The following is a 9,923-nucleotide window of genomic DNA, read 5'->3' on the forward strand; positions in this document are numbered from 1 at the left end:
TTAAACAAAAAAATAAGAAGAATAATAATAGTTTGAATAAATAAACGAAGAATCCCTTTGTTTTCTATAAAGAGTGGCTCTTCAAGGGAAAAGTTTGTTCATTTCTTTCTACCAATTGTTTGTGGTGATGATGTCACGTTTTCAATCCCATGTTCGTCTCGTTGAGTAAATCGTTGGAGTTTTACCCTGCACGATGTTTTTCTTAGATGTCGCATTTGTATTCTATTTCTCTACCACATGTTCTGGATTTCGTCTTAGTTTAGGCTTACATGTACGTTTCAATTTTTGGTTACTGAATATTATTTATTCATTTTTCTTTTTTCTTTTTTTTCTTTTTTTTTTTGGGGGGGAGGTTTTTTTTTAAACATACACCGGTGTGTTAGCACTGTACACTCAGTACTTTTCCGAGTCCTGTAAAAAAAATCTCACAGGCATATTACTCGGGTACTGAGTAATAGATGAGCAGTTTGATGGATTTTTGCACTCTATACAATTTTTCATTATTATTTTTCATGAGTATTATTTTTCGTTATTGTTTTTAGGTTTCCAGATTAGTTGCTCACCTGTAGCGGTTGATGCAACACCAAACACCCTCAACTTCATTAACCTGCCTCAACCAACTTTCAGCGGTACTACTATTACCCCGACCTTTATCTACACCGATCAAACCGGGAACACTATTCCAAATCCCAGGGCATTTATGGTGACTTCTCCTCAGAACGGCGTCATCATGGTTAATGTTGGTGTGAGTGGCAGCGTCGGTAATCAGCAGGACTCTTGTACCATCGTTGTGACAGTCACAGGTTTGTATCTATTAATCCATTTATGTTAATTTTGTATACAATTTTGATTTTGTTACTTTTCTAATGTGCTTATAAAATTCTCGTTATTTTCCAAAAAGAGTATGGAATAAGCATCCTATTGAGTTGAATTGAATGGAATGGAATTGGGATGAATTGTATTGAATTGAATTGAACTGAAATAAATTTAGTTGAATTGAAACGAGAATTAATCAAAATGAACTGAATTGAATTGAATCAAACTGAATTGAATTGAATTGAATTTGGTCTCTCCTTTTCTCAACGTAGTCTTCACCATCAAACAGGAATCTTGTTTGTTTTTAGACGATTTTTTCTTCAGTCAAAAGGTCAAATTCAATGCCTTTTTGATTGAATTTATAAAAACAAATTCAGGAATGAGCTTTAAAGACAAAAGACAATGCCAACAGCATTCCCTTATAAGGAGTTGTTTACGCGAGTGCGGCGGAGGGCTTTACCATTTCATAGCTGGAGGGGTGTTGTGTTCAAAGTAATCATTTTGAATAATTATAATTGTTGCATTTTTTTTTACTTTTTGACCAAAAGTGTTGATTTTTTTTTACCGAAAAGGTATTTATGAATGGGAATATCAAAGTGTGTTGAATCGGTTTTCAACTAATGGTTTAAACCCGCCGAGGCCTGGTTCTTGATAATTTACCTTGACTTTGTCTCGGTAAAATTATCAATAAGGCCGTGTCTGAAACGACGACTTCGGCTACAGCTACGTCTAGATCAGCGCGTCTACCAGTGTTGAAGAATAGGCAGACGTGCGCGATCTAGCCGTAGCTGTAGCCGAAGTCGCCGTTTCGGACACGGCCTAAGTTCCTGTAAAGGTAAATGGTTCTCAAGACGTAATTCATAACGCTTCCTACTAGGTATGTTTTTATAGCGATTCAATTGTTTGAGTAATTTTAAGTACACCCGCACTCCATTGCTTGTTGGTTGTTTTTTGTAGCGCAGCGCCATGAGCGCTGCTTGCTGGGGATATTGACGCAATACAAGTTTTCATTATTATTATTACTTAAAGTTTTGATACATATAGGCTTGTGATAATATGGGTGGCATTCACTTGTTGCTAAACGTTATTGATGTTTATAAATTTAATCTATATTTCCAAATTTCAGTAAATAATCCGTGCTTCCCCAGCCCATGCCCGACTGGACAAGAGTGCTTTTTCGCTGGAGACACATTCCTCTGTGTGGCAGCACGTAAGTTATGTTTTACTTTCCTCAGTAATACATTGAACTGTCGTAATTCTTTAATGAGAGTATGGAAATAAATGTATTCTTGAATTGAATTGAATTGAATTGAATTGAATTGAATTGAAAATCCACTCCAATGATCTGTTTCTCTTTGTTTTCCAATAGGTCGGCGTAGACGATCAGTCGACCGACTTGGTAAGTCCACTGCCTTTGACAATGCTTGATCCTTTAACGTAGAGATTCAACCATGTTTGTGTCTGATCCAATAATTTGTTTTACATTTCTGACGTGGCTGACAAGTCTAGCGCACTGGACTCGAGCTCCGGTGTGTCTGAGTTTGGGTTCAAGTCCTGGTCTTGACACTTAGTGGCCTTTAAGTATGTAAAGCTCTTGGTCCCATGTGTAATTGTGTTACGCATGAAAAAGAACCCCAGTGCACTTATCAAAAAGAGAAGGGGTTCGCCCCGGTGTTCCTGGCTTTAGCTGCTAAATGCGCCATAGCACCGTTTAAATCCTTATACGATGTTACATAATTGGGTCTCAGAATTCACCACTTCAATAACCTTTATATCTTTCTGAAAATGTGTATATTTTAAACACATTGAGTACCTACATGTACCTTGTAAGGTAGTGACGTGCGCAATATAAGACTTCGATATTATTATTATTAAAGTAACATTACATAATTATTTTTTGGTAACAAAGCAATTGCTGGCAGTATGCACTTTATGTAATCCAACATATAAATAATTGAGATCGAGAATCTCCTCTGCCTACAACAAACTGTGATGTGTTCGGTTCTTCTTCGATAAATTCTTTTTTAAGTGATACTAACTCTTGCATTCCCCGAATTGCTTCTTTCTTTTTTTTTTGCGTTTTGGATCTAAAATACCCAGCTTCAAAGTAAGTCTAATTACCAAATCAAAGTGTATCGTGCTGATTTGTGTTGTCGTGGTAAATTCTAAAGCCAAGCATTTCCTATTAGGGTGACAATGCCCTCTCATGATAGCATGAAAATTTACCGATCCAGTAGGCTCCGCCCACGGCGCACATGTGAGCAAGAACACGTGGGGCTCTGCAATGCCTTTCTGTTAGGGTAACAATGCCCTCCCGTGATAGCATGTAAATTGACCGATCCAGTAGGCTCCTCCCACGACGCACATGTGAGCAAGAACACATGGGGCTCTCCAATGCCTTTTTTGCACAACTCTGCCGCACGCACCAAGATTGGCGCACGCATGTCGGACCTTAATGTCGGACCTCCGTTGCGTTGTGATTGGTCAATACGCAATGGGGCGGAGCTTAATGGATCGGTCTATTATGGTTCATGTACATGTACGATTAATGACACTTTTGGAGTACATAAAATAGGTAGACATGTACGATCTTGACACTGGAAGAGTTAACTAATGTATCTTTGATGCTTTGCTAATATCTATTAATGATTTTTTTGCTTTGTCTGTTTTTAACAACTTTTGTGTGTATTTTTGTCTTATTAGTGTAAGGTGCTATGATCATGCTGTTTGGAATAGCACTATACAATCACTGTATTTTAGTATTATATACAAATATTGACTGCTTCGAGTGCTATGGTTAAAACTATGACTCCCGAGGTGATCCACGGAGCGTTCTATTTTCCCGAGGCGAAGCCGAGGGAAAATAGAACGCTCCGGGGATCACCGAGGGAGTCATAGTTTTTAACCATTGCACGAGTAAATGCAGTCAATATTTGTTTTATAACACCCCAAACATTTCTAAAACCTGTATTATTATTATTAAGTTACAGACCTGAATGCTACATTCCACGGACGACGCGAACACAGATTGCAAACACTTTTACCTACTGTGTTGCATGTAGTGTCGGACAATCCGAAATGGTTACAGACTATTAATTTATCATCCTCGTACACGCAACGGACGTCTGGGTACTGCACGCCGTGTGCTAGTCTGTCGGACTAGCGCACGGCGCCATGTGCTAGTCTTCGGACTAGCGCATGGCAAACCGACGCTCTATCACACGGCCGTCGTCTAGCAAAACTAAGACATGTCATGTGACGCGCTCTAAACCAATGAGCAGGCACAATACCTGCAAGGGGTGTTATAATGTATATTATCTGTATTGGTCTCCGTACAAACACCTTGTGAGGTTGTCGTCGTACGTCGGGTAGGGGTCTAGCCGCATCGCGGCTTGGCAAAAATATTATTTTTATATTATTTGTTTCATATTTGTTTCTGGTTAATGATGTTGATATTCTTCTTTTCCTCAGTTTAGGTCATTTTTATGGTTGATATGTATATTGTTGACTTCCAACATTATAGTTATTTATTCTAATTCTACGTTTTATTTTTGTTCATTTTTACTTTTTATGGTTTTCACAGTCAAAGGTTACTTTAGTTACTATTGGTTATGCTTTCTTGTTTCTTGCTTGATGATACCTGTTAGTGTCAATTACGACCACACTGTTGGTTATAAATATATAAATAATTTTTTTAAACAAAATTAAACATTCCTTCTGTCTTTTCTACATCTACATCTATGTGGGTACTCATCAAAGCCTATTTGGCATCTAGATAATATGGTTGATTGGTTAATTTCAAAAACTTAAGGAGGCTGAATTGAGTTTTTATTATTACATCAGCAAGAAAAGTTAACAATTTATAGATATTAAAATGTATACACAAAAATAGAGAATTTTAAGTCGTTATAACCAGAAATATGTGGATATATATATATATATATTTTTTTTTTTTTTTTTTTTTTTTTTTTTTTTTTTTTTTTTTTTATGCAAGTCGCCTGACACACAAGGCCTGAAGGCCACTTCAAGGTGTGGGCTACAATTATTTTTTCCAGAGGCCGTTGCCGCCTACTCCTAGGGCTGAAACAGGGTTACCCCTTTCACAGTCCATACGAATGTTGGGCTTGGGTATCATCAATTCAAAGCCTGGCCGGTAGAGCAGAAAGCACTACCTCCCCAATTTTATGTAGCAAGTGTCACGACTGGGATCCGAACCCACACCCTGCCGATCAAACACCAGTGCTTGAATCCGGTGCTCTTAACCACTCGGCCAAGACACTGCTACACCATTTGGATGACAGTAACAGCAACTCAAAACATGGACAACAATGACAGCAGCTTTCTTTTTTTGCCCGCTTATACAGAATTACCAGGTGGTGTTTCATTGTGTGACTCTCATCCTTGTGCGCACAACGGTACCTGCCTGTCTGTAATGACTCCCACTCTAGGAGAAGCAATGCGCTGCCAGTGTGCGCCTGGATGGACCGGACCCACCTGTCTCAATGGTATGTAGGCTTCACTACACTCCTCTTCAGTTCAGTTCAGTTTATTTTCCACTCAAGCAATTATCTTATAAAATTACAGTTATTGGGCCAAATGAAAGAAATTAAAACTTGTTAGCGTCCCATCCCTTCTTTCTTTGCACTCATAAACATTCATTATTTGTATAATAATATTATGTTAATCCTGACCAGCTTGAAATGGGTTGTCTTTGTCCCTAGTTCCCTGCTGTTCCCTCTCCCATCCTTTTTCCTGGCCTTAAGGCCCAGTCCCACTGCAGCGATAACGAGAACGATAGCGACACTACTTAAAGAGAACGCCTTAAAGAGAATGCATTCTATTGGTTGAATGAGCATGTGCGTATTCTGCGTGGAGCAGATCAACCAATACAATGCGTTCTCTAGCGTCGTGATCGTTATCGTTCTCGTTAACGCTGCAGTGTGACTCGGCCTTCTCCCAATCTACCCTCATCATCTATTCTTCACATGTTCCTTATTGTATCCAAACCTTATGTCAGTCATCTTCATTCAGAACCAGTGCTTTAGTTGCTCAATATGTTTATTTTATTTTTTTATTTTTTTCAGTAACTCAGCTTTTATTTGCAATTATATGTATTGTTATTATACTTTGTGAAATGGTCGAATATATAATAATAATAATGATCTGTTACAGAAGGCAGCGCTTTTGGGAACAGCGAGGATCCTGAGAAAGACCCTTGAGATCTAAGGCTACGGGACGTAGCCCGACTTGAGGAGTTACCGGCACAAAGGAAAATGAGATCTTTCTTTTGCATGCTGTGATAAAATGAAACAATAACCCTAACATGTTGTTTTTGTGTGTGACAGAAATGTATGAGGTAGAGCGACCAGGCGAGCGTTCACCAGAGGTGTGGGATAAAGAGGAACTGGGCATGCACTGGATGACGGTGGCCGTGATCGGTATCCTCGCCCTGATCATTATGACTATGTCCGTCTCGTTCTTGTGTTTTGCATCAAGTAGGATGCGTTTCCAACGTAGGGATGACGTCAAGCTCATACACTAAGAAGTCACCTCTGATAAAATTATACTCCACACTTTCAAATTTGATTGTTAAGAGATTAGACTTGCGAAAATGAATGCTTTGGCTACTGGCTACTGGCTACATCCACTTGACTAATTTTTTCCCCTGAAGTTACAAATGTTAGAGTCAGACCAAAATATAGCTTTCTGAAAAGTAGCTGTGACTTTTGTTGGTGTACAAAATTACAAAAAGTTGAATTGTTGGGCGAGACTGTTTGGTTGTTCAGTTCTAGGAGTTACCATGTCGTGCAGATGCAGCTCACAAGGTTTTAAGTTTTTTTTGTTATATCCCCGTGGATGTTTTTAAAGTAACTGGCTATTAAAACGAAACATTTTGACGGGAAACTATTAACAATATTTGCCCAGATTGATTTAACATTCCCCGCATTTAAAAAAAGGTGACTATAAAAGTAATGGAGTATATGAACTTCAGTGTTTGACTTCTTAAATGCAGACCAATAAAACCCTTAAATAATTTGTCTAAATGTATACTTATCGGTTTTAAGTTTAAAAAGCAGCATGTTTTATGAGAGCAAAAATTTGAGAAATTCGAGAATAGAAAATGAATACATTTTTGGTTAATACATCAGCTCGTCTCTGTTGGATTTTGTTGAAACAACTCATTAATATAAAGAAAACATATTATTCTGTTTAGCTTGTAGATTCCAACCCATGGCCCAATTTTCTGAAGCTGTTTTTATCGGTACTAAGCAAGTTTTTGAAGTAATACAGCAGAAGAATGAGGGCAAAAGAAAGTGTATTTCATATGCGGTCAATATCATACAATGGGTTTGAAGTGTTGCTTCACTCATGTAAGCTCACAGGAACTTTTACAGTTGAGTACTTTTGTTTAGGTAGGCATCGACTGTGACATTGGGCAAAGAGCAGCTACATATGCAGAAATTGTCTACCAGAAGGCTTTTTGAAAATTGGCCCAGGGGTCGGTGAAAGATTAACATATTTGACTAAAATACGGTTTTTGAGTAGCTTTAGAAAATATTCAGCTTTCTATAAATAAATTTAGTTAATAAAAGTATCATACTGAAGGACTTTGGTCTATCTGTTTTATCTTTAGAGGTTAGTTTGTGTTCGACGATACTGTTACATGATGTTGTTGTCATTGTTTTTTTATGGTTTGTACAAAACACAAATTTACTCAATATTTAGCTCATATCTATGGTGGCTCAAATCCGCCAATTCCTAGAGAATTCTTGTTTTATTTTACGGCGATATATCGCCATACTATTGCGTTATATCGCTGTACTATTGCGTTAAGAGTTCTCTAGGAATTGTCTGATATAAGCCATCGTACATATCCGTTTGTTCTAAAATGGTTGTACTGGTGGTAGGGGTGTACACGGCATTGCGTAGTAGGATAATTTTAAAACGATTTTATGTTGCTTCAAGGGACATTACATCTCTAGTCATTTGTTGGTATTTTGTCAAGCAAATTGAGGTAGGATTTAATATGAAATATCATTCCACTTGTGTATACTTTGTGACTGCCAAAAAAAAAAAACAGGAGCAAATGGTGACGTTTTAATATGAAATATCGTGCCAATGACCTGTATACATTTTGTCAGTCTGTAACTGCGACAGAAAAATGGTACATTTTGTCAGACAGATCTTTTTGTCTCAAAACACACGCTCAAATAGCAGCCAGCAAAGTATTGCTCAGGAATATTCTCAAGAATACATTGTACATGTACATGTGTATACACCTTTGTTTGGCACCCTGTGTGCAACTGTATTCTGCAACAGCAAGTTCTAATCCGTTTATTACATAAAGGGATCTGACTATGTTGTTTTCTTTCAAGCTTCAGTTTGCCCACATTGACTATGTTGTTTTCTTTCAAGCTTCAGTTTGCCCACATTGATATAAAAGTACCTCTATGACAAACCGAAGAATTGATTTTTTCAGTTTTGAAATTTTTGGTGTACATTGTGTTTAATCTGGAAAAACTTTTTCTGTGTTTGTTTATTTCGGACAAGAGGAGAAAGTGATTGAACCAAACATTGAACCGAGATATTTAATCCCATGTGTTTCTTATAGTTAAGTGTCTGAACTTTAACTTTTTTGTGTCAAACAAAACTTTATTTGCTTGGGTAGGATTTTTTGTTTTGTATTATGTCGTTGTAAAACCTACACTTTATATTCTCCATCGGGGTAAAGGGACAAATCAAAAACAAAATAGTGGTATGTATCCTTTTTATTGTATCTTGTAGCAATTTTTAGTGAGAACATTCTATCAGCAAATAAATTTGTTATTTTTTAGAGTTTTTTTACAGCGTTGTTTTTGTATTCATGGAGTGTGTATTCATTTAAGCTGGATAATAAAACTATGTATAGTGGAAAACAAAGATGTTTTTGGTGGGGTGTTTTTTGTGCATGGGGATAACTACAGATTTGTTTTCAAATGTAAGGGTAACCTTTAGTCAAGGCTATAGCCACAAAGTGTCTGGAAGGGAAACATCCGCTGCACATGCCAATCAAAAGCTCAGCAAATCGTGGTGCATTATCAACGAAGTTGCTGGTAGAAGGAGGAATCACCTTGGGAAACTCGAGGGTGACACAAGCGAAGAGAGGATCAAGGCTTGGTATTGTACACTTTAGTCAACTGCTAGGAACTCCTCCTATTGTGTAGGGGGCTGACGACGACATATCAATGGTGCATGACAATCTCCATATTGAAGATGGGCCCTTTAGCATCTCAGAGTATGAGAAAGCTAAAGAGTCTCACAAACTAGGCAAAAGTTGCGGACCAGATGGAATAACTCCTGAAGTAGTTAAGCTCTGCAACATGGATAGCGATATACTAGATATGTGCAACCGGGCACATATGGGTAGGCACAAACCAGAGCAGTGTTCCTTATCAAACATATCGCCTATTCCTAAATCAGGGGACTTGCGTCAAACAGACAACTACAAGGGAATTTGTCTGTCGTCAGTCATCGCTAAACTTTACAACAGAATGATCCTCAATCGAATCAGACCGGCTATTGACCCACATCTTAGAGAGAACCAGAACGGCTTTAGAGAAAACAGGTCGACTGTAGCTCAAGTGTTGGCTCTAAGAAGGATCATTAAAGGAGTAAAGAAAAGGAAACTACCAGAAGGCATTTGACTCCATACACCGGGGGAAAATGATGAAAATACTAGCTGCTTACTGGGTCCCACTGCGGCTTGTCCAATCCATCAACGACATGTACACGAACACCAGGGCCAAGGTAGTATCTCCTGACGGTGAAACAAAGGAGTTTGAAATATCTGCTGGTGTGCTTCGCTAGCACCTTTTCTCTTCGTCATCCTCCTAGACTATGCTATGAGACAGGCTGTCAGCGGCATAAGAGGAGGAGCTTGGATTCATAATCAACCCCAGACAGAGCAGGAGAGTAAGACCTACTTTACTTACAGACCTCGACTTTGCAGATGACATTGCCCTACTTACAGAGCAAATCAGTCAAGCACAAGAGCTTCTTGACAGGGTGGAGACTGAATGTCAAAAAGTGGGTCTGCAGTTGAACATCAAGAAGACAAAGTACATGGC

This window comes from Asterias amurensis, chromosome 3 (genome assembly GCF_032118995.1).
Source record: "Asterias amurensis chromosome 3, ASM3211899v1".
Classification (NCBI taxonomy): domain Eukaryota; kingdom Metazoa; phylum Echinodermata; class Asteroidea; order Forcipulatida; family Asteriidae; genus Asterias; species Asterias amurensis.